Consider the following 27,059-nt stretch of genomic DNA (forward strand, 5'->3'; position numbering starts at 1 on the left):
ACTCTCCCTCCCTCCCTCACTCTCACTGTCACCGCAGTAGTGAAAACTTTTTTAGATTCTGTCTCAGTCACATTCGTTAGACATCACATCATCAATCTCTAGCCAATTACTGCTCTTTGTCTTATTCTGCTCCACATCTGTGTGATACAGAACCATCTGAAAGTTTGCATGGCTCCCTGCCTGCTCAGTTTTTATGTGTCTATAAGACCATTTTCACTGTTTTTTGTGTGTGTGTGTGTGTGTGTGTGTGTGTGTGTGTGTGTGTGTGTGTGTGTGTGTGTGTGTGTGTGTGTGTGTGTGTGTGTGTGTGTGTGTGTGTGTGTGTGTGTGTGTGTGTGTGTGTGTGTGTGTGTGTGTGTGTGTGTGTGTGTGTGTGTGTGTGTGTGTGTGTGTGTGTGTGTGTGTGTGTGTGTTTGGAGAAAGAAGATATTTTTCACCCTCTCACACATAATGTTCTTCATGACAGATTACTCATTTTTCACCTCTCGTTTCTTTTCACCCTCTGCCTCTCTCTCCTTTCCCCCTCCTTCTTTAATGGGGAGTATGGACAAAAGCAGTGATAGTGGTTTGGCTCTATGCATTGTGTGGCAATGGGGGAGGGGAAAGAGAAGAACTTAAGGACACATACACAGTTACGTACATAAACAGACAACTATCAATGCAAATCCTATCAAAGGCACTATTAGGCTTGATGGGTCATCAAATAACTTCGCACCAGTATTGATACAATCACACATACAGTTTAAATCAAAAGAAAAAGTTAAATCACAAGAAAAACAAACTTAAGATTCAGGATATTCTTGCTGCACTTTTGCAGCAAATAATAATCATCAATGCTGTCAAGTTCCAGTCTGTTTGTGCTGACACTGCTTTCAAAAAATAATGTCATAACAGAAGGCTTTTCTCCAGTGGTATAAATAGTGTGTGTCTTGTTTTTCAAGGCTGTTTGAGACATGTTCAGAAATGTGCTGCCTGCCAGCCTGTTGCTCCTACTAGAGCTACAATTTTACACATTTTCTCACCCTAACTTTATATAACTTCTGCAGTGTCACATGCCCCCTCCCCCCCAAAAAAAAATGTTTTGAAAGGACACATAATCCAAGAACAGTTGTAACTCAAGTCATATCCTTCTTTCTTTTCCTCTGGTTGTGTTCCTTGACTTGGGTGGATTTTGCTCAGGCCAGGCTAATTGCAATGTCCTGTCCTCCTCCTCCTCATTCCTTCCCCTTCCCCCCTCTGTCGCCTCTCTTTTTCCTTCAGCACTCGCTCTCTCTTTCTCTCTCTGGGTAATTCCCTGACTGGCTCTACCTAATGTTTTCTATCACTCTCTCCCTCCTCATCTTCACTTACTCTGCAGATTCACATTACTCACCATCGCTTCCTCTCTTTCTCTTGCCCTCGCTCTCTTTTTTCCTCATCTTCTCCTTTCCCTGTCAACTGTATTTCAGCTATGTTTCTACCGCTGCTCTCACAATCATTATATATATATATATACATCTGTTGTCCCTCTTTACCTGTCTTCCAGCCTTTCTGTCGCTCAATCTCTGTCTTTACACTCTCTATCTGATTCTCACTTTCTTCCTCTCTCCCTCCCTCCACCTCTACCCCTCCCTGACACAGCTGAAACCCTACTGTCTGCTCTGCCAGAGTGTGTGTGTGTGCCTACTTTCCTGCCTGCCTGGTATCACCATGGTGACGGGTTGGTGCTATCTTACCTCGTCTCTTCTTGGCAAGGGTACTGGTTCTGGGACGAATCTGCCCTAGGCCAATAGGCTGTGACGCCAACGGTCCACACTGAACCTGCCAGCTCCACCAAATGGAGCCCACATATGGGCCTCATCTATAAGATATACAGCTCTGGAGGTCCCACTGTTCTACAGATACAGAACCAAACCACACAGCCCTCTCCAGGTACAGAACATATCATTAGGGCTAGCATTTTAGAGTTATGTCACAATAAGGCTTAGGACTATACATTATTTTTAACAAAGCAAAACATTATCTAATTTATACGCAGTTCAATCAAACTTGCAGTCCCGGATAAAGGGGTTTGATTGAATATGGGACCTTGTTAATTCAGTTGAATAAATCTAGAATTTCATCAAAATGCAAAAAAATACGATTTGCATAAATGTTTTCTTATCACCATCTATATCTGGCTAATATACACATACTGAGATAATATTTGAATACTGAATAGCCTGCCTACACTAGAATACTGTAAATGTTAAGTTGTCCAAGCCACACACCTTCTGTAAACCATCATTACCATGTTAAATTAGATGATAGCTGATCAGCCTATTAAGTATTACAGGCATTTGCACACAATTCAATGTTCCTCAGGTTAATTAAGCAATAAGGCAGGTGGGTATGTCTAATATACCACCGCTAAGGGCTGTTCATACGCACGACGCATCGCGGAGTGCCTGGACACAGCCCTAAACCGTGGTGTTTTGGCCATATACTTCAACCCCCTGGGGTGCTTTATTGCTATTATAAACTAGTTACCAACGTAATTAGAGCAGTACAAATAATGAATGTGTCATACCAGTGGTATACGGTCTGATATACCACGGCTGTCTGCTAATCACCGAGTTTATAACTAAAAATAAACACCGTGGCATTATTCTGTTCTAATATCGTCGCTGTTCAGCCGTCTACACTAGAACCCAATATCTCTTCTTGGGGCATACATGTAGTTGTAGTCCGTATCCGGGAGGTCTGCCCTACCTAAAATAACAACGTTCGACGTGAATAACTACTTTCCCCAGCAACCCCAACGCTCAGCACAAGCTGGCTTCTTTCTCTTCGAGAGTGTTTCCCATTTAAACAAACACAGTGCTGAAGATGGCGGAGAGTTAATAGGGAAAGGAAGAAGCTATTGGTGCGCTCACAGAGATATATCTATTTGGTGAGTTTACTACATTTTCCCTTTACTTGTTCCTTTTAATAAAGCTCGGTTTTACGCACGACGGCATTGTTCCTCGTTAGGTTGGACGGAAGTGCCCCGACATCGTTTTCCACTGATGTGTAGTAGGACTCTATATACTCGTCGTAACACAATAATATACGCTACGGTGTACGGGCGCCGTGCATGTCCGTTTACTTTGACAGCAAAAGTGTTTGTTGTTTTATAGGGACGCTCCAAGCCAAGGTCATGGATTTTGGTGTAGATATAGCGCGCTATATAAAGGGTTTCTGACATGTTAGTGGGGTTGAATGTATTTGTCATAGCTGAGGAATTTAAAATAAAGTGCCCATTCGTTTGGACCCAGAACTTTGAGGGAAGGTTTTTTTTTAAACTTACTATGACAATGTTTTAAAACGTGTGTTGGTAACCATTGCGCAGACAGCACATAATACATTCTATATATTTCGGACTCTTAGGCTAGCCTGCTTTAGGACATGTTGCTTTCATTCAGTAAGTTCATGTCGTCCGGCATTGAAGGGGTAAAGTCTAACCAGCTCAAATGTAAATATAAAAGACCAGCTCAAATTTTAATATTGTCCTATCACTGAATGATATAGGGACAATTCCACAATAAATAGGTGGTGGGCCGAAGCTCAAAAGAGTGAAGTTGACTGATCCCCGCCGAGGGAGGAGCAGATTTTTGATGTATATGACAGTAAAACGTATGATGACTATAAAATATTTTGGCATCTTCAATTCTTGCACATTTCTCTGCTTGATTTTTAAACCAGATGACTTCTCAAATACCAGCTACCCAATAATACCATAGTGGGCATAGAGGGCATGCATCTTGATGCATTGGAATATAAGTTATGGCGAATGATAAAGAGCCTGTAGGATTATAGAAAAATCAGTTGGGAAATGAATGTTGGTGAGTTTTAACTACTAAATGTTCAGTGAATGTAAGTATATTTAGGTGGTTTACGTTATTAACTTCCCTACTAACCTTCTAAATGTTGACATGCCAAAAGCATTATTCTACTAACTATGACTGAGTGTGATACATGTTTTCCATAATGTAGGTTTCATGCATATACATTCGATCAAAGAACACTCACAAATAATGTTTCACCATGTATTGAGTACAGAGACAAATAGCAAAGGTGTCTCACAGTATTTTAAGTATTTAAATATAGTGTAGCCTACCAATCAATGTATATCAAGTGCCGTGGAGGGCACAATCTTACAATGTTGCAGTCCAGAAATGAGAGCTAACCATCTATGCCAAGAGACTGTAGAACTGTCATCAACACATGCTTCAGTATTTCCCCTTTCCTTCAAGCGACATTTGTGGGCCCAGGCCCCATAGGATCCCACCCTAGTCACCAAAGTAGCTGACCGATGTAGAGAGAGAGACAAGGACCTTAGTAGAATGTAATCTAAAGCTTGTGTGGTCCAGAGACGAGGACTCCACCATCTATGGTAAAAGCCTGATCCATCTAATGGGGCCTGTAGAATTTCCCCAACTGCAGGTTACAATAATAAAACAATCTGTTTGTCCCGTTATACTAATTCTACTAATGTAATCTTTGAGATGCTCGAACAAGCATGTGTATCTGTAGTTGTTCTTCAATTCTAAAATGCACAACACTGACATAACCCACAAAGAAAAGACAAAACCCACAAAGAAAAGACGGCACATGTATATGTGGGTCCAATATTTAAATAGTGACAGCAGGGTTTGTTCAAACTGCGGTAGGAAGGTTCTCCTCACAGGTGAGTGAATCAGCCCATGCTTGGTGAATAGCACTTGGTTGATCTCTGGGAGCAGGACACAGGATAATTGAATAGATGTAAGACAAAAGAGACAAGGATTAATCAAATAAATCATCACAACAAAGGAATGTAGTTTGTGAGCTAGAAAATGAACATCCTGACAGTCTGAGGCTGGCTGCTCTGCACTCATCCCACTATTGACAGGGATAATGTGGCATTTGTTATTTGTCAGAATTCAATTAGTGGGTCTTGCCGTTGATGACTGTATTAGATTTACACTACTTGGCCTATTGATTTTTGTAGTCTTCAATTATTACTTGGAAAAAACTGATATTTAAAATGCTCCTTGTCCCTGAATGACATGCTAGCTAGTGATAAAGTTATCTGCTCCTGCTAGCTACAGTAGCAACAGATTTTCTTGTTGCAACTAGCTAACTAGCAAGCTAGCTACATTACTAAGGTTGCTGTGTTTTAAGTTGGGAGTCATTTTACAGCTTGCATTGATGGTATGATGTTTTTATAACTAAATAGTTAATTACAAATATACAAACAATGCATCACCCGATGACAGTTTGTCGCCAGCTGTCTACTACCTTAGATACAGATAACGGGATTGGTGGACGTGATCATCAGAGATAGTACCATGGATAGTACCCAACTTTTTGTCACCATTGTTGTATGAGTGAGACCAAGGCGCAGCGTGAATAGAGTTCCACATATTTTTAATGAACTGAAAATCACCAAAACAAAACAACCAACAACCAAACGAAACGTGAAGCTACTAGTGTGCACACATGCACATAACTGTAGACAAGATCCCACACCAGAAAATGGGAAGAAGGGCTGCCTAAATATGATCCCCAATCAGAGACAACGATAAACAGCTGTCTCTGAATGGGAACCATATCAGGCCAACATAGACATACAAAAACCCTAGACATACAAAAACCCTAGACATACAAAAACCTAGAGTACCCACCCTAGACACACCCTGACCTAACCAAAATATATAGAAAACAGATATCCACGGTCAGGGCATGACACTTTTGATTGGTTTACAGTTTAGAACTCGGCGGTGTTGCCTGTTCAGTTAGCAAACATAAAAGTAAGTATTTAGAAAATATTTGCAAAAATTAACATTCCCAAGAAACGGAAATGTGTTTAGAAGAAATAAATGTACACTATGTAAAAAACAGCTCCTCCTTTGACAGAGATCGATAATTTCGAAAACTGAAGCAGATAGTTTGCTACGGCCACCACCTAAAAATAGTAACACTAAGACTCACCTTTTCACATTAAAATGTATGCTAAGCAAAAACCATTGATTGCAAAGTTCAACAAACCATGTGTAGAAGTCTACCTTTAACAATTGACACAGAACATTTTACTAAAACATATTTACTTGAGGAACAGTGCAGATGCAAAGTTTGGAATGACAGTAAAATCTTTTTTGTGACCATGTTTTCCAAAAACATTAAGGTTCAAAGATGTTTGCAGAAGGAATGGGGTGTCAGCTATGATATGACACCTTGAGTTTGAAGTGGATCAACACCCGGTAACAAAATTACATCTTGGGTCCTTCATCTGTACTATACAGAAATGGATAATTATGAGTGTCATTCCCTTCATGGTGATGTATCCTGAATATGTACACAAAGGTAGCTAGGTGCATGTTTGGGTGTTATTATACACTAGCAATTATTCTAATGAGCTCTGCCCCCAAACAAGACCAAATTTGGTTTGTCCAGACCCGACCAAATCTGAACCAATCATAGACGTCTATGTTTCACAAGTTTGGACAGTACAGCAAAGTAGAACATTGCACAGGACAGTACAGTTTAGTAGAGTTCAGTACAGTACAGTAGAGGACAGTACAGTAAAGACATTTACAGTAAACTAATGTATAGAAGGGTACACTTCAGTAGAGTACAGTGCTTTCAGAAAGTATTCAGACCGCTTTACTTTTTCCACATTTTGTTACGTTACAGCCTTATTCTAAAATAGATTTAAAAAAAAGAATCCTAAGCAATTATAAACAGATATACCTTACTTAAATAAGTATTCAGACTCTTCGTGTTTCCATTGATCATCCTTGAGATGTTTGTACAACTTGATTTGAGTCCACCTGTGATAAATTCAATTGATTGGACATTATTTGGAAAGGCACACACCTGTCTATATAAGGTACCACAGTTGACAGTGCATGTCAGATCAAAAACCAAGGCATGAGGTAGAAGGAAATGTCTGTAGAGCTCCGAGACAGGATTGTGTCAGCACAGATTTGGGGAAGGTTACCAAAACATTTATGCAGCACTGAAGGTCCCCAAGAACACAGTGGCCTCCATCATTCTTAAATGGAAGAAGTTTGGAACCACCAAGACTCTTCTTAGAGCTGGCCACCCGGCCAAACTGAGCAATCGGGAAAGAAGGGCCTTGGTCACGGAGGGGATCATGAACCAGATGATCACTCTAACATAGCTCTAGAGTTCCTCTGTGGAGATGGGAGAACCTTCCAGGACAACCATCTCTGCAGCACTCCACCAATCAGGCCTTTATGGTGGAGTGGCCAGACGGAAGCCACTCCTCAGTAAAAGGCAGATGACAGCCCGCTTGGAGTTTGCCAAAACATTCACTGGTCTGATGAAACCAAGATTGAACTCTTTGGACTGGGGGAACGTCTGGAGGAAACGTGCCACCATCCTTACGGGGAATCTTGGTGGTGGCAGCATCATGGTGTGGGGATGTTTTTCAGCACCAAAGTCTGGGAGACTTGTTAGGTTTGAGGGAATGCTGAATGGATCAAAGACCTGAGAGATCCTTGATGAAAACCAGCGCTCTCAGGACCTCAGAATGGGGCAAAGGTTCACCTTCCAACAGGACAACGAACCTAAGGACACAGCCAAGACAACACAGGAGTGTCTTCGGGACAAGTCTCTGAATGTCCTTGAGTGGCCCAGCCAGAGCTCAGACTTAAACTTAATGGAACATCTCTGGAGGGTCCTGAAAATAGCTGTGCAACAATGCTCGCCCTCCAACCTGACAGAACTTTAGAGGATCTGTAAATAAGAATCGGAGATACTCTCCAAATACAGGTGTGCCAAGCTTGTATCGTCATACAAGACTTGACGCTGTAATCGCTGCCAAAGGTGCTTCAACAAAGTACTGAGTAAAGGGTGTTAATACTTATGTACATTTAATATTTCATTTTTTAAATTTATTTTATTATTATTATTTTTTAAATGAATTATATAAACCTGTTTTTGCTTTGTGGGGTACTGTGTGTAGATTGATGAGGGGGGGAAACTATTTAATCAATTTTAGAATAAGGCTGTATCGTAACCAAACATGGAAAAAGTCAAGAGGTCTGAATACTTTCCTAAGGCACTGCATATTATAGTGTGCTCTACTGTACTGAGTTACTGTGCTGTGCTCTACTGCAACTCTGTTATGTGACCACAATGATTTCCCATTGTGTCATTGTTAACAGAGTGACACATTTTAATCACTTAATAATTAATAAACAAAATTGTTAGCAGTAAAAACACTCACAAATTGATAGGTCTACCTGTACGTGTTACTTCTGTGAACTTTCATAATTCTGCCTTAAAGTTGAAATCGGAAGTTTACATACACCCTAGCCAAATCCATTTAAACTCAGTTTTTCACAATTCCTGACATTTAATCCGAGTAAAAATACCCTGTCTTAGGTCAGTTAGGATCACCACTTTATTTTAAGAATGTGAAATGTCAGAATAATAGTAGAGAGAATTATTTATTTCAGCTTTTATTTCTTTCATCACATTCCCAGTGGGTCGTTAGTTTACATACACTCAATTAGTATTTGGTAGCATTGCCTTTAAATTGTTTAACTTTGGTCAAATGTTTCAGGTAGCCTTCCACAAGCTTCCCACAATAAGTTTGGTGAATTTTGTCCCATTCCTCCTGACAGAGCTGGAGTAACTGAGTCAGGTTTGTAGGCCTCCTTGCTCGCACATGTTTTTCAGTTCTGCCCAAACATTTTCAATAGGATTGAGATCAGGGCTTTGTGATGGCCACTCCAATACTGTGACTTTGTTGTCCTTAAGCCATTTTGCCACGACTTTGGAAGTATGCTTGGGGTCATTGTCCATTTGGAAGATCCATTTGCAACCAAGCTTTTACTTCCTGACTGATGTCTTGAGATGTTGCTTCAATATATCCACATAATTTTACTTCCTCTTGATGTCTGGCTTTTTAATGACGGTTTTGGAGCAGTGGCTTCTTCCTTGCTGAGCGGCCTTTCAGGTTATCTCGATATAGGACTCAATTTACTGTGGATATAGATACTTTTGTACCTGTTTCCTCCTGCATCTTCACAAGGTCCTTTGCTTTTGTTCTGGGATTGATTTGCATTTTTCACACCAAAGTACGTTAATCTCCAGCTGACAGAACGCGTCTCCTTCCTGAGCGATATGAAGGCTGCGTGGTCCCATGGTGTTTATACTTGTTTATACTTGTTTGCTCCCAAGGATGAACCAGACTTGTGGAGGTCTACAATTTTTTTCTGAGGTCTTGGCTGATTTCTTTTGATTTTCCCATGATGTCAAGCAAAGAGGCACATAGTTTGAAGGTAGGCCTTGAAATACATTGACTAATTGACTCAAATTATGTAAATTAGTCTATCAGAAGTGTCTGAAGCCATGACATCATTTTCTGGAATTTTCCAAGCTATTTGAAGGCACAGTCAACTTAGTGTATGTAAACTTCTGACCCACTGGAATTGTGATACAGTGAATTACAAGTTAAATAATCTGTCTGTAAACATTTTTGGGAAAAATTACTTGTGTCATGCACAAAGTAGATGTCCTAACCGACTTGCCAAAACTATAGTTTGTAAACAAGACATTTGTGGTGTGGTTGAAAAACGAGCTTTAATGACTCCAAGTCCAACCAAGTGTATGTAAACTTCCGACTTCAACTGTATGTGGGTTTTTGCTAACAGAATAACGAAAATAGGCCAAAAAAAATTGAGTTACAGAAGGCAAATCATTTTTGCGAAACTAAATATAATAGTTGGCAGGGGCCTTTAACATTATTGTGTTTCTATTGTTTTTCTAATCAGGGGTTGGAACCAGTTCTGTGTGCAGAACCGAAAACTGGAAAATAAATACATATTTCAAGGAACAGAAACAGAACCTGGACTGAAAGCGATCCATAGTGTTCTGGAACAGAAACATTATTTTAAAAGCATTGGAACCGTTTAATAACGTTATTTTACATTTCATGGGAAATGTTGTAGTCCCACAGCAAAGTGCATATGCAAATTCCTCATTCTGTCACTCAGAAATGTATTCCAGTGTCTGCCTGCAAGCTGAAAATCTTTGCCTGTGCGTGTTTAGGCTACCTGGCCCTCCCCCTCCAAATAATAGGCTACTGTACTGATGTTACAAGCTTGATTCAGAAGAAAGGGAGAGAGATTTTTAATTAGCTAGAGAAGAATGGATTAACTTTTTCAATGCTAGTTAAGGATACTATAGGCCAAGTTATCACTTTTCACTTTGGATTTATTAACTGCAAGAAGGTAAGATGTGTTTGTAATTCTGGTGCCACTCAGCACACACAAGCTTGACCAAGGCAGTTAACCCACTGTTCCCCAGGTATGGATGTCTATTATGGCAGCCCCCGCACCTCTGATTCAGAGGGGTTGGGTTAAATGCGGAAGACACATTTCAGTTGAATGCATTCAGTTATACAATTGACTAGGTATCCCCCGTTTCCCTTTCCTATTAGCTTGCAAAGTTCCTCCATAGAAGCCGCACCTCCTTGGTATAATTCTGTGGACCTAATTCATATAATGCATGTCATAACAAGATGCCCTGCGCTTCAAGCCTCCTCTTCAACCCTGTCTTGCACTCTCCCCACCTGCAAAATTTCAGTTGCATCTTGTGCCTTAGCCTACACTTGTCTGTCCATCACGCATGTAAACAACTACCTTGCCTGCTCTATCCACACTGATTGGTGAAGTAATTTTATGAGCTAAATGGATTAAAAAAATGTATTTCACGGGTTAAAAAAGGAAGAGAAAGGGGCGATTATGAACCTTATTTTGTTGGTGGGAACAGTGGAACGAAACAAAAAAATCTAGGGGTTCTGTTCATATTTTTGGTTCCTTCCAACTCCTGTTTCTAATAACTTTTAAAGTATTTTCTAGTAATATTTTTTATGTCCTAATTTTTAGGATGGAAAATGGTTGAAAAACATCTATGCCTCAATTTCCCAAAAATATCGACTCTTAGCTTTTCTTTTGATATGTTCCTATAAACTTCACATGTTGGTGCTCATGGGACCTTTTACATGGAAATGACCATAGGCCATGACCCTGTACATGGATACGTTTAGGCGCCGTGCACTGTGCTGAAATGTTATTATAGTTACATGAGAAAGGTACAGGGGATTGGTCTGACCACCAATAGGGGATAATACAATAGGCTATATGTTTAGATACTATTAATATTTCCCTTACCTGTGCCCAACGCAGTTGATTTGATTGCCAATCTCACTTATGTCAAAGTGTAATATTAGATGTTAACTGCTTTAGATGTTACTGCTGTGTGTAGACCTGTTTAACTATACTTGTGGGGACCAGAAGACCCCACAGGAATAGCAAACAAACACAAATTTGACCAACTGGGGACGTTTTGCCAGCTCTCACAAGGTCAAATGCTATTCCGAGGGGGTTTAGGGTATAGGTTCAAATTAGTGTTAGGGTTAGAATTACGTTAAGGGTTAGGGTTAGGAGCTAGGATCAGTTAACTAGGGTTATGGTTAAGGTTCAGGGTTATGAAAAATAGGATTTTGAATGAGACTGAATTGTGTGTCCCCACAAAGTTAGTTATATAACACTGCAGTGCATTGCGAAAGTATTCGGCCCCCTTTAACTTTGCGACCTTTTGCCACATTTCAGGCTTCAAACATAAAGATATAAAACTGTATTTTTTGTGTGAAGAATCAACAACAAGTGGGACACAATCATGAAGTGGAACGACATTTATTGGATATTTCAAACCTTTTTAACAAATCAAAAACTGAAAAATTGGGCGTGCAAAATTATTCAGCCCCTTTACTTTCAGTGCAGCAAACTCTCTCCAGAAGTTCAGTGAGGATCTCTGAATGATCCAATGTTGACCTAAATGACTAATAATGATAAATTCAATCCACCTGTGTGTAATCAAGTCTCCGTATAAATGCACCTGCACTGTGATAGTCTAATAGGTCCGTTAAAAGCACAGAGAGCATCATGAAGAACATGGAACACACCAGGCAGGTCCGAGATACTGTTATGAAGAAGTTTAAAGCCGGATTTGGATACAAAAAGATTTCCCAAGCTTTAAACATCCCAAGGAGCACTGCAAGCGATAATATTGAAATGGAAGGAGTATCAGACCACTGCAAATCTACCAAGACCTGGCCATCCCTCTAAACTTTCAGCTCATACAAGAGACGACTGATCAAAGATGCAGCCAAGAGGCCCATGATCACTCTGGATGAACTGCAGAGATCTACAGCTGAGGTGGGAGACTCTGTCCATAGGACAACAATCAGTCGTATATTGCACAAATCTGGCCTTTATCGAAGAGTGGCAAGAAGAAAGCCATTTCCTAAAGATATCCATAAAAAGTGTTGTTTAAAGTTTGCCACAAGCCACCTGGGAGACACACCAAACATGTGGAAGAAGAGATTTGTCTTCCAACAAGACAATGATCCAAAACATAAAGCAAAATCTACAATGGAATGGTTCAAAAATACATATCCAGGTGTTAGAATGGCCAAGTCAAAGTCCAGACCTGAATCCAATCGAGAATCTGTGGAAAGAACTGAAAACTGCTGTTCACAAATGCTCTCCATCCAACCTCACTGAGCTCGAGCTGTTTTGCAAGGAGGAATGGGAAAAAAATTCAGTCTCTCGATGTGCAAAACTGATAGAGACATACCCCAAGCGACTTACAGCTGTAATCGCAGCAAAAGGTGGCGCTACAAAGTATTAACTTAAGGGGGCTGAATAATTTTGCACGCCCAATTTTTCAGTTTTTGATTTGTTAAATAAGTTAGAAATATCCAATAAATGTCGTTCCACTTCATTGATTGTGTCCCACTTGTTGTTGATTCTTCACATAAAAATACAGTTTTATATCTTTATGTTTGAAGCCTGAAATGTGGCAAAAGGTCGCAAAGTTCAAGGGGGCCGAATACTTTCGCAAGGCACTGTATATGTGTGTGTGTGTGTGAAACTGGGTTAATGATCTACACTAAAGGACCTGTCATTTATGCACCCCTCCACCCCTCCCTCTTCATATATAACCGTCCTGTTACATAGTTCTGTTACATGATATATATAATCTTATTATGTGCTGCTGCTTGTTAATGTAGTGTCTCCATATGCTATGAGAGGAAGTGTGAGAGGTGTGTTGCAGGGCCTGGGCCATGAGGTTTAGTTAATTATAAAAGCCATAGTTTAAATGTAGCTCTATGTCTCTGGCTTTGTTCCAGGATGACCTGGCTGTGTGTCTGTGTGTTGCCCTAATAGAGGGTAGAGTAGAGGGGTGTGGTGGCCTGGCAGACAGCGTTTTGTTCCCCAGTGCCCTCCTTGCAGATTTACAGTCCTGTCTTTCTGTGACCAAACTGTCAATTAACACAAACACACACGCTCACACCCTCGCAGACACACACTCACACTTACCCCACCTCTACCCTCCACCCATGGGGGCTTCCAGAGGGCTCCTAAATCGAGGGGGAACAGGGATGCTGGACATAGGCAGGCTGCTGGGCCTATAGGCCACCACGTTGGGGTCAGGGAGGGGGATGAATGAATGGATGGTAGGGCTGTGACTAGGGATGCACGATATATTGGTGAACATATAGAAATCGAACAATATTAGTTAAAATTGGCAACAGCGATATCTAGTTTAACGCCGATGTTTAAAACCGATGTCAAAGCTACCGCGCAAACCTATATAACGAAGGTACATGACGTAATGACGCCACATAAAATGTTGCATTACACGTGCAACACAGCATGCCTAACCTAGCCCACAATGTCTGCTGTGTGGATCGAACAGTCAACAAGTCGAGAAGTCATTTGAAAGAGTAACAACATTTCAGCGAGACAACTCAAAGGGGAAATCCATTAAAGCCAAGGGGTAGCTAGCTTTAGCTTGGTACCTAGCTAGCACCAATACAACCAGCCTGAAAACAATGACCAGTAGAAACTGCAGTCATTTTCATTATTCTTAGCAATGATATTGAAATCCTTGTGAGTAAGTATTAGCTAGGTTGTCACTTGTTTTTCGCCTATTGAAATTGAACTTCAGTTCATGAAAATAAATAGCTAGCCAGCTACTTAACCCTGTAGCCCAAAGCTAACGTTATAAGCAGCCAGCTAGCTTCATCTGGCTAGTGAGGCTCGACCAGACCGGGTGGTGTGTTGTGAAGCTAGCCACAATAAGGATTAGGCACAATAGTAGAATTTTGCCTAAAAGTATGTCATTGACAGTGATGCAAATGAATACATATAGTAGAATTATGCCATACTTTTATTTTGAAGGCTAACCGCAATGTCCACTATTCTGGCTAATCCTTATTGTGACTAGCTTCACATAGATGGGTCCGACCACCATTAATCAAATATGAACTGTCTTCTCATTTAGGGTTATTTTAGATGATGACACCTAGCTATATAATTAGCTAGCTAACTATAGCTACTGAAACAGAATATGTTGTGTTATTTGACGTGTATCTTTTTTGACATGCAAAGACCCAAACGGTGTTTCATTGAAATCCTGGTTGAGAATGAAACAACTGAACAAATTAACAACAAAACAGCACAGCAAGTAAGTAAAATAAATAGGTTTTGATTATGTTTTACTGGTAATGGGGACATACGTAAATGCCAACAAAATAACTTTTTGGTCAGTGTGGTGTGTGTGTGTGTGTGTAACCTTAATTTAACTAGGCAAGTCAGTTAAGAACAAATTCTTATTTACAATGACGGCCCGGACGACAATGGGCCAATTGCACCGCCCTATGGGACTCCCAATCATGCCCGGATGTGATACAGCCTGGATTCGAACCAGGGACTGTAGTAACGCCTCTTGCACTGAGATGCAGTGCCTTAGACTGCTGCATCCATGTGTGTGTGTGTTAACTATTTAACTGTACTAGAATGCTTAAAAGGCCGCAAACATTTTAAATATCGGGTATTGGTATCGTTTTTTTTGGCATGGATGATATTGGATATTGGTATCGGCCAAAAATGTCATATCGCTGCATCACTAACTGTGATGATTATGGAATGTTGGGTAATGATAATTAATAGGCAAGTTGTTACAGTGATTGTCTTAATTGTCAATTGGGGTGGTGGGGACTTCTATTGGGTAAACTATATCTACTTGTAAATAAAGTTCAATCCCCCCAAAATAAATGTATTAAAAGTATGAAGATAATTATGACAATTATCTTTTTTAGTTCAAGGTTGTTTCCCGTAATCGTCAGTTACATGATTATAATCTAATTGTGCCAGCCCGAATGGATCGATGGATGGATGAGGGGTGATGCAAGGTGTTTGCTGAACAGAGTAAGGGGGGTCGAGGTCAGTGGGGGTGTTGGTGACTGGGTCGGGCTGTGTGGGTGGAGGGGTGATGGGGAGTAGTACTCCTTTCTCGGCAGTGGTAAGAGGGGAGTCATGACTTGACAAACTAGCCTGGGATTATGGGGAGTACGTGTGTGTCTGGAGTGCCTAAGGGAAGAGGCCCAGGACAGGTTAAGCAACCTGCTGGAATTTTGGGTCATCTTCTATTTATTTCATCACATTCCCATTGGGTCAGAAGTTTACATAATTAGTATTTGGTAGCATTGCCTTTAAATTGTTTAACTTGGGTCAAACGTTTCGGGTAGCCTTCCACAAGCTTCCCTCAATAAGTTGGGTGAATTTTGGCCCATTCCTCCTGAAAGAGCTGGTGTAACTGAGTCAGGTTTGTAGGCCTCCGGGCTCGCACACGCTTTTTCAGTTCTGCCCACAAATTTTCGATAGGATTGAGGTCATGGCTTTGTGATGGCCACTCCAATACATTGACTTTGTTGTCCTTAAGCCATGTTGCCACAACTTTGGAAGTATGCTTGAGGTCATTGTCCATTTGGAAGACCCATTTGCGACCAAGCTTTAACTTCCTGATGTCTTTAATGTCTCTCATAATTTTACTTCCTCATGGTGCCATCTATTTGCACCAGTCCCTCCTGCAACGAAGCACCCCCACAGGACAACATGCTGCCACCCCCGTGCTTCACAGTTGGGATGATGTTCTTCGGCTTGCAAGCCTCCCCCTTTTAACCATTATGATGGTCATTATGGTCAAACAGTTCTATTTTTGTTTCATCAGACCAGAGGATTTGGTCCCATGTGCAGTATTTGTCCCCATGTGCAGTTGCAAACCGTAGTCAGGCTTTTTTATGGCGGTTTTGGGGCAGTGGCTTCTTCCTTGCTGGCCTTTCAGGTTATGTTGATATAGGACTCGTTTTACTTTGGATATAGATACTTTTGTACCTGTTTCCTCCAGCATTTTCACAAGGTCCATTGCTGTTGTTCTGGGATTGATTTTCACTTTTTGTACCAAAGTATCTCTAGGAGACAGAACGTGTCTCCTTCCTGAGTGGTATGACGGCTGTGTGGCCCCATGGTGTTTATACTTGTGTACTATTGTTTGAACAGATAAATGTAGTACCTTCAGGTGTTTGGAAATTGCTCCCAAGGATGAACCAGACTTATGGTAAACTGGGTAAATCAAGATGTAGCCTATGCCTATCCACAATATAGATGAATGCATATTCAATAGGACAGTGTGCATGCATTGAGTTGTTGAGGGGATACAGATGACAATCCGTTCCATTTAGGACTTATTTTATTGTGCTGATCAACAACATTTGTATAGAAGTAGCTTCTTTTATAAAAATAGATAAATGTCTAGCATGCTAGCAGATACCCATAGACTCCCAGTCATTGCGCTAATGCTAGTTAGTATTGGCTCCCGAAACTACCTCTAACTCAAATCAAATCAAATGTATTTATATAACCCTTCTTACATCAGCTGATATGTCAAAGTCCTGTACAGAAACCAAGCATAAACCCCAAACAGCAATCAATGCAGGTGTAGAAGCACGGTGGCTAGGAAAAACTCCATAGAAAGGCCAAAACCTAGGAAGAAATCTAGAGAGAGGCTATGAAGGGTAGCCAGTCCTCTTCTGGCTGTGCCGGGTGGAGATTATAACAGGACGTGGCCAAGATATTCAAATGTTCATAAATGACCAGCATGGTCAAATAATAGTAATCATAGTGAACAGGTCAGGGTTCCATAGCCGCAGGCAGAACAGTTGAAACTGGAGCAGCAGCACGGCCAGGTGGATTGGGGACAGCAAGGAGTCATCATGCCAGGTAGACCTGAGGCATGGTCCTAGGGCTCAGGTCTGCCTTCATACTGAACACATAGACATAACAATGGTAACCACGACTTCCAAAATCCCAAAGTATCCCTTTAACCTGTTGATGCTCTGGGGGCGCAATTTCATTTTTGGATGAAAAACGTTCCCGTTTTAAACAAGATATTTTGTCACAAAAAGATGCTCGACTATGCATATAATTGCTACCGTTCGAAAGAAAACACTCTGACGTGTCCAGAAATACAAAGATCTTCTCTGTGCGTGCCCTAAAACGTGAGCTTCAGGCAAAACCAAGATGAGATGGCATCCAGGAAATGACAAGGATTTTTGAGGCTCTGTTTTTCATGATCTCCTTATATGGCTGTGAACGCAAGAGGAACGAGCCTGCCCTTTCTGTCGTTTCCCCAAGGTGTCTGCAGCATTGTGACGTATTTGTGGGCAGATCATTGGAAGATTGACCATAACAGACCACATTTACCACGTGTCCGCCCGGTGTCCTGCGCCGAAATTGGTGCGCAAAAGTCACCTGCCAGTATTTTTCCATGGGACACAGAGAGGAAAGCAAGCTTCCACGAACTGCATGTCAATGAAGAGATATGTGAAAAAACACCTTGAGGATTGATTCCAAACAACGTTTGCCATGTTTCGGTCGATATTATGTAGTTAATCCGGAAAAAGTTTCACGTTGTAGGTGACTGCATTTTCGGTTCGTTTCGGTAGCCAGACGCAATGTAGAAAACGGAACGATTTCTCCTACACACAGACGCTTTCAGGAAACACTGCGCATTTGGTATGTGACTGAGACTCTCCTCATTGAAAACATCAGAAGCTCTTCAAAGGTAAATGATTTTATTTATTTGGTTATCTGGTTTTTGTGAAAATGTTGCGTGCTACATGCTACACAAAATGCTATGCTAGCTTTGCATACTCTTACACAAATTAGTCAATTTCTATGGTTCAAAAGCATATTTTGAAAATCTGAGATGACAGTGTTGTTAAGAAAAGGCTAAGCTTGAGAGCAAACGCATTATTTTAATTTTATTTGCGATTTTCAGAAATCGTTAACGTTGCGTTATGCTAATGAGCCTGAGGCTTTAGTCACAAACCCGGATCCGGGTTGGGGAGTTTCAAGAAGTTAAGAAGCCTCTGTAGTCAAGGGATGGATGGAGAGAGACCGGATAGAAAGAGGGAGATAGCTTATAGGGTCTCTCTATTTTTCTGCCCTCTCTCATACCTATTTCATCTCTTGCTTTCCCTCTTATGCTCTTCCTCTCCCTCTCTATGCCAGACTCCTTCCTCCCTCTTTCTCTTTCATTAGTTACTCATAATTAATTTGATTCTAAGTCCTAATCCCCTGAATCGCAGCACTCAGGCTAAATAAGTTAAGTCTGCTCTTAAATGACTGGGAGGTGATGAGAGGATTTGACTGCATAGTGTTTGTTTTTGCGAGTGTGTATTATGCATCCGTGTGTTTTTGGGAGTGGTGCATGTGTGATTTCACGTGCAGGGCTGTGTGTTTTGGGAGTGTGTGGGTGTTTGTGTGTGTGTGTGTGTTTTGTGAGCTTATGTTTGTGTGTGGAGAGGGTGACATTGTCTCATGTGGATGTTGTGCCTGCCTGGTTGTGTGTGTGTGTGTGTGTGTGATGCTAGCTAGCGAGCTCTGCTGGAAATGTTTCTAGATGGAGCTGGTGGGAACCAACTCTGTGACATCCTCCTCCACCACCTGCACACTGCTCCTGATCCCTCCAGCTCAACTCCTCTGTTAGCTCTGTGTTGTCTGTCCACAGACCAACAAGGCTACACTAAATAATGATGCATATTAATGGCCGAGGGCTGTAGGACCGCTTTGATTGACAATACATGATTCAATTACTCACCTAATTACATTCCCCCTACGTTTCCCTCATTTTGTTTCCTACCCCATGAATATTTTAATTGAGGTAAAGAAGTGGCATGTATTACCATTTAATGACTATGTAATTGATAATTTTGGGAAAAGTTGTATACAACCAATCCATAGACGTAGGGACCAATGCGTTACCTTCTAATTTAACTGACTGGTGTGCAAACAGTCAATGATTTGGACAGTGTTGCTCTTTTCTTTTGTCTGAGAGTACAGTTCCACATATGTGAGAGAGGGAGGGAGAAATAGAAGGAGAAAGAAGAGGGGGAGGAGGAGTGTGTCGTTTTTATTAACGTGGTGACTCCCGCTAAAATTCAGGGAGTGCTGTTGCATCCAGCTGTTACTGGTTGCACAAGGCTTCGTTGCCACGGCAACACAGCCCTGTGCGCCGGCTCAAGGTCGTTCATCCCGTTCTGAACCAACCGATCAGCGTGCTATACACACTCATACACAAGATGCACACGGATAGAGCAAGAGAGGAGGGGAGGAGAGAGTGAGACAGGCAGACAGCAAGAGAGAAGAGAACAACTTCAAAGTGACCAAGCACTTCACTGGGGTTAGGGTCGGTGAACAACCCTTCCTCCCTCCCTCCATCCCTCCTTCCTTCACTTCACTGCCCCCCTCTTTCCTTAATAATAAAAAAACAACCAAAAGAGAACCCCTGGCCTTGGGGGTTGTAGGTTCTTCTGCCAGCTGATAAAATATTTAGCTGGTCAGAAGGAGAGAGTGAGGGATGGAGAGAGAGTCATAATTGGAAGAGAGAAAGGGGGAGAGAGAACAGAGGAGAGCAAGGGGGAGACACTCACAACAGTGAGTGGCCAGAGTGGAGGGTTTGTGTTGTGTTCTCTAGAGCAGTGGTTCCAAAACTTTTTATAGTCTCATACCCCTTAGTCCCGTACTCCTTTTTATAGTCCCGTACCCCTTCAAATCTCCAGCTGCGTACCCCCTCTAGCACCAGGGTCAACGCACTCTCAAAAGTTGTAAGCCTGCCACACACACATATACGATACATTTATTAAACATAAGAATGAGTGAGTTTTTATTACCATCTTACATATAAAACCTTATTTGTTCATTGAAAATTGTGAATAACTCACCACAGGTTAATGAGAAGGGTGTGCTTAAAATTATGCACATAACTCTGCAATGTTGGGTTGTATTGGAGAGAGTCTCCGTCTTAAATAATTATCCACACAGTCTGTGGCTGTATTTAGTTTCATGCTAGTAAGGGCCGAGAATCCACTGTTACATAGGTATGTGGTTGCAAAGGGCATCAGTGTCTTAACAGTGCAATTTGCCAAGACAGGATACTCTGAGCGCAGCCCAATCCAGAAATCTGGCAGTAACTTCTGATTCATTTCAATTTTCACAGAACTGCTTGTTGCAATTTTGATGAGGCTCTCTTGTTCAGATACTGGTAAGTGGACTGGAGACAGGGCATGAAAGGGATAACGAATCCAGTTGTTTGTGTCATCCGTTTTGGGAAAGTACCTGCGTAATTGCGCACCCAACTCATTCAGGTGCTTCGTTATATCACATTTGACGTTGTCCTTAAGCTTGAGTTCATTTGCACACAGAAAATCATACAATGATGGAATGACCGGTGTGTGGTCCTTGTTAATGCAGACAGAGAAGAGCTCCAACTTCTTAATCATAGCTTCAATTAATATAGTTGGGGAGAGTCCCTGTTATCCTAGATTCAGATCATTCAGGTAAGAAAAAACATCACCCAGATGAGAAACTCGTCATCATGCAAGCGGTCAGATAAGTGAAATTTATGGTCAGTAAAGAAAACTTTAAGCTTGTCTCTAAATGAAAAAAAATGGGTCAATACTTTGCCCCTTGATAACCAGCGCACTTCTGTATGTTGTAAAAGCCTTACATGGTCGCTGCCCATATCATTGCATAGTGCAGAAAATAGACGAGAGTTCATGGGCCTTGCTATAACAAAGTTAACCATTTTCACTGTAGTGTCCAAAACGTCTTTCAAGCTGTCAGGCACTCCCTTGGCAGCAATAGCCTCTCGGTGGATGCTGCAGTGTACCCAAGTGGTGTCGGGAGCAACTATTTGTACGTGCGTTACCAGTCCACTATGTCTCCCTGTCATGGCTTTTGCTCCATCAGTACAGATACGAACATGAGCAGCAGCTACGTTTCGCTACATACAGACCGTTAGTGGAATTCCCGCGAGAGAATAATGGTTAATGTGATTGGATGTTAATTATTTGACAAGGCTACCTATAACGCCCCGGGTCTAGTGGGTGAGAAGTCAGGCACAGGGAGCAGAGAGTTCAGGGTAGTGCTAACTTTTAATGCACCACAACGGTGAACATACGCCAACCAAAACAAATATCCCAAACACGGGAGACTCAAACAGTTCAGCAAAAACCCCAAACACATGGGAAAACCGTGACACACAGACGTGTACACATGTACATCGAACAATCCCGCACAACCAGCAGGCGGTCCTGCTGGTAAATAAAACCCAACCAATCAGCCTAAAACAAACACAGGTGAAACCAATAAACAGAAAAAGGGAAAAGGGATCAGTGGCAGCTAGTAGGCCTGTGACGACGCCCGAGCGCCACCTGAACAGGAAGGGGAGCTACATTCGGTAGGAGTCGTGACACTACCTGTATTTAACATTGTGTTGTTATTACTAGATGGTTTAATTTTATTTTTTGGCAGTGAAACGAGACCACTCAGGCGAGAAAAAAACCTCACCCAAATGTATAGCCCCGTTGGAAAATATAAATGGACTGTTTGAAAATGTGAAGGAAAAAAAGTATTTAAATTTGATTTATTTTTTAAAATGTGAACCACATTTTTATTCGGCGTACTCCCGACGGCAATACCCCAGTTTGGGAATACCTGCTGTAGAGCATGTCTCTGAGGCTACTATCTGTCTGATGTTGTTACCTGGGCCCTTCTCCTGGACCTGTCCACATCAGATTATTTTATTAATTAGGGGATATGGGGATATTTGAGACAGCCTGTGTTTCAAACTCAAAGTAGAAAGTCCTCGGCCCTAAACCCTCAGCCCTTGAATAACGTTTTACATCTTCACATCCGAATACAACTTAAATGTCCCTTGCCCAAGCGAGGGAGAGTGGTGATCGAAGAGGCATCGTCCTTGGTGGAAATCTTGAAGTTGAGCTTAAAACAACCAACCTAAAGCTATTAATATACAGTTGAAGTTTACATACACCTTAGCCAAATACATTTAAACTTTTTTTTTCACAATTCGTGACATTTAATCCTTGTTAATCCCTGCCTTAGGTCAGTTAGGATCACCACTTTATTTTAAGAATGTGAAATGTCAGAATAATAGTAGAGAGAATGATTTATTTCAGCTTTCATTTCTTTCATCACATTTCCAGTGGGTCAGAAGTTTACATACACTCAATTAGTATTTGGTAGCATTGCCTTTACATTTTTTAACTTGGGTCAACCGTTTTGGGAAGCCTTCCACAAGTTTCCCACAATAAGTAAGTTGAATTTTGGCACATTCTTCCTGACAGAGCTGGTGTAACTGAGTCAGGTTTGTAGGCCTCCGGGCTCGCACACGCTTTTTCAGTTCAGTTCCATTTTCTATGGGATTGAGTTCAGGGCTTTGTGATGACCACTCCAATACCTTCACTTTGTTGTCCTTAAGCCATTTTGCCACAACTTTGGAAGTATGCTTGGGGTCATTGTCCATTTGGATGACCCATTTGCGACCAAGCTTTAACTTCCTGACTGATGTCTTGAGATGTTGCTTCAATATACCTCATGAAGCCATCTATTTTGTGAAGTGCACCAGTCCTTCCTGCAGCAAAGCACCCCGACAACATGATGCTACCACCCCCGTGCCTCACAGTTGGGATGGTGTTCTTCGGCTGGCAAGCCTCCCCCTTTTTCCTCCAAACATTATGATGGTCATTATGGCCAAACAGTTCTATTTTTGTTTCATCAGACCAGAGGACATTTCTTCAAAAAGTACGATCTTTGTCACCATGTGCAGTTGCAAACCGTAGTCTGGCTTTTTTATGGCGGTTTTGGAGCAGTGGCTTCTTCCTTGCTGAGCGGCCTTTCAGGTTATCTCAATATAGTACTCGTTTTACTTTGGATATAGATAGTTTTGTACCTGTTTCCTCCAGCCTCCTTACAAGGTCCTTTGCTGTTGTTCTGGGATTGATTTGCACTTTTCGCACCAAAGTACGTTAATCTCTAGGAGACAGAACGCATCTCCTTCCTGAGTGGTATGACGGCTGTGTGGTCCCATGGTGTTTATACTTGCGTACTATTGTTTGTACAGATGAACGTGGTACCTTCAGGCGTTTGGAAATTCCTCACAAGGATGAACCAGACTTGTGGAGGTCTACAATCAGAGGTCTTGGCTGGTTTCTTTTGATTTTCCCATGATGTCAAGCAAAGAGGCACTGATTTTGAAGGTAGGTCTTGAAATTCATCCACAGATAGACCTCAAAATGACGATGTCGATTAGCCTGTCAGAAGCTTCTAAAGCCATGACATAATTTTCTGGAATTTTCCAAGCTGTTTAAAGGCACAATCAATTTAGTGTATGAAACCTTCTGACCCACTGGAATTGTGATACAGTGAATTATAAGTGAAATAATCTGTCTGTAAACAATTGTTGAAAAAATTACCTGTGTCATGCACAAAGTAGATGTCCTAACCGACTTGCCAAAACTATAGTTTGTAACAATACATTTGTGGTATGGTTGAAAAACGAGTTTTAAAGACTCCAACCTAAGTATATGTAAACTTCCGACTTCAACTGTACCTAGTAAGCTAACGTATCTAGCTAACACTCCTGTCAGGTAGCTAGCTGCAGTTACCCATAGCTGGCTAGCTAATTATATCGTTTTGTAAATTGTTCCAATAAATTTCAGAATTGCAAAAAATATGTTTATGAATCTAGCAACGTTTTATAGACTTCTCACTATGAGACTAAGCCAATTTGCCAGCGCTAAAATCAATGTGTATATATACATACAATATATATATTTTTAGCAAGCTAGTGTCATACTTTTTTCTGACATGCCAATGCAGCCTTGTTGATTAAATTTGACACTTACCGTCCCCCAAAGTTTGACATGTGACTACAGTTTGCTTTGAATGGTGGGTCATATCAACTCATAAAGTTATACAAGCATAGCCAGTAGCTACCTAACGTCATTTTGGTGAGTGTGGACATTTTACAAGCGAAAGTGAATAAGACAATTTACACAAATGAATAAAGTTGTAATGCATGCTTTTCTGAAGGAGGAGCAGCATTTGTACACGGAGCCGACGGGAGAAGAAATAAAATGCTAGTAGGAAGCACAGGGAAAAATGGCAGCTGTACAGAACTTGTCTGGAGCTCTTTCACGTCTGGCAGAAAGCCATTACAAGATATCTGATGGCAAACATTTAATATTGAATTGCATACAAGTGTAACTTCATCACCTCATGTGTGCCGTACAACAGAGACTTGCCGATAGATATAGAACTCTATGGACTGTCCCGTTGTGATATTTACAAACAAACGCGACTGGCTCAACTGTTCTGGGGAACTACGGTAAGCTTCGTCATTTAAAACAATGTGACAGGGGAAATGAGGAACGCAATCTGCTTTATTTCCTAAGATATTGCACAAGTTTACTGCCCGTAATAACTTTAAAGTAGCTACAAACATTCACATTTATTGAAAAACGTAAAATAAATAGTTTTGACGGTTTTGAAAAACCATCCTGTGGCTTTTTCCAAATATCCTGGTATACATTAAATACTGTATACCGCCCAAGACCCTGCAATACTCTCTCTATGAGGGGGCTGGCAGGCTGGCTAGCTAGCTAGGTAGCTAGATAGTGAATGTAGCTAAATACAATAATACCAAAGTCAATATCAGTATGTGAAGTAGCTACTTAACTGTAAAATCGCCTAAACAAACTGCACTATCAATTTAGGAGTCTACAATCTCACCATGTTCAACATGCAGATCGAGGTGCCTCGCAGAGTGGAGTCTGACATTCTCAATGTAATGCACCCTGGACTGAAGAGGCAGACAAATAGGAGAAATGTGGTGGACCCTCTGTTTAATTAATAATTTCTTGAGGTAGGAATATTGCAAAAATATGATCAATGGCTCATTCGAGGGAAGACAACCCGCGTTATGACATCGGCCAGTATTGAAATCTGACATGTATGATAGACGCTTTTCTGATCGAAAGTCATATTCCTATCAACTTCCAGTGTAGTGAGAGCAACTTTATCACAAGGTTACATCATACCGGCTGTATTTCTGCCTGCTTGAACGGCAATAGCTCAGATACACATGAAAACATGAAATTACCTTGGCAATCGATAGAACATCACTCAGAGATGTATCGCTCAAACAATATAACTGATTATTTCCTTTAAGTGTGGAACATTGAGTTAAAGTATTCCCACACAGACATGTCATATTACATCTCGTAATACTGTCAGAGACACTGGCAATGTGATGTGTACTACTCATACAAACACACAGGAAGGTGAACAATGTAAATATGTGCCAGTGGCACACAAGGATGGCACGCTTAGTGTGAGTGTGTGTTACTGCGTTTGTTTCTCAATTCAGATCCACTTAGTGGTGAGCCTGTGAGCGTCAGTGATATGTAGGGTGTTTCTATTGGTGCTGGCTGCCTCCTGTAGGGTGCATGGAGAGTTCATCCTGCTGGATTGGCTCCTCACTAACCATAACACACTGTTTATTGGAGAGAACATTAATAAGGAAATTTGTCATTTTTTTCATTGTGAGACGTGTGCGCTTACGTACAATGGAGAGTCATCAAAACCCCAAGCTGTCACCTCTTGAGCCCCATGGAGAAGGTATGGGGTTATTGGGGGGAACCAGAGTTTCATGTTTCTCCTCCGTTTAAATTTTTTTTTACCTTAACTAGGCAAGTCAGTTAGGAACATATCCTTATTTTCAATGGCGGCCTAGGAACAGTGGGTTAACTGCCTGTTCAGGGGCAGAACGACAGATTTGTACCTTGTCAGCTCGGGGGTTTGAACTTGCAACCATCCGGTTACTAGTCCAACGCTCTAACCACTAGGCTACCCTGCCGCCCTGTTTATGGACTGTAAGGTTGTTAAAGTGGTCTGGAGAAGGGGGGCTCTGTTTTTTTGTAAAATAGTGAGTCTCGTTTATGTGTTCAAGAGCCCCTTCACACACACACACATTATTGTAGGGATTGGAGCGGTGGTAAATGTTACCAGCTGCACCACAGCTAGCAAGTGACTTCAACTCTGCCTGAACCTGGCTGTTAGGTGACCACATCCTCCTTGCTTTAATGCACCCCCCTTCTGCCTACCCATTCAGGTATATATCTTGTGTCATCAGGGAATGGAGAGGATAGGTTATGCAGGCTCCTACACCCAACGTCCCCCCTCCTCAACCTTGTCTCCACCCCCGCCCCTCGTTGCCTTGGTGTCAACACTCAGAGCTATGATCCAACTGGCTCTCTCGTTCCCTCCCATTTGGACATTGTAGTGATGTCACAGAAACACTGTTTACCTGGCCCCAACCCTGGCAACATCGTGGCAACAGCGTGGCAACGAATATCTTTTACTGAGTTACAGTTCATATAATCAATTGAAATTAATGAATTACTCCCTAATATATGGATTCCACATGACTGGGCAGGGGTGCAGCCACCGGTGGGCCTGGGAGGGCATAGGCCCACCCACTTGGGAGCCAGACCGACCCACTGGGGAGCCAGTTTTTCACCACAAAAGGACTTTATTACAGACAGAAATGATCCTCCACCCCCAGCACAAGGTGCACCTGTGTAATGATCATGCCGTTTAAACAGCTTCTTAATATGCCACATCTGTCAGGTAGATGGATTATCTTGGCAAAGGGGAAATGCTCACTAATGTAAACAAATTTGTGTACAACATTTGAGAGAAATAAGCTTTTTGTGCATATGGAATATTTCTGGGATCTTTTATTGCAGCTCATGAAACATGGGACCA

General features: G+C 41.6%; 1 protein-coding gene across 2 annotated transcripts in view; it reads left to right on the forward strand.

Moving 5' to 3' along the window:
• The first annotated feature begins 2,759 nt into the window (after positions 1-2,759).
• LOC135528006 (nuclear receptor coactivator 3-like) overlaps positions 2,760-27,059 on the forward strand; it is a 118,942-nt gene continuing 94,642 nt past the window's right edge. For both annotated transcript variants that reach the window (XM_064956756.1, XM_064956757.1), the window contains exon 1: positions 2,760-2,911. The gene's annotated coding sequence lies outside the window, so the exon portion shown is untranslated. The remainder of the gene's footprint in view (positions 2,912-27,059) is intronic.

The sequence above is a fragment of the Oncorhynchus masou genome, chromosome 33 (genome assembly GCF_036934945.1).
Source record: "Oncorhynchus masou masou isolate Uvic2021 chromosome 33, UVic_Omas_1.1, whole genome shotgun sequence".
In the NCBI taxonomy this organism is placed as follows: domain Eukaryota; kingdom Metazoa; phylum Chordata; class Actinopteri; order Salmoniformes; family Salmonidae; genus Oncorhynchus; species Oncorhynchus masou.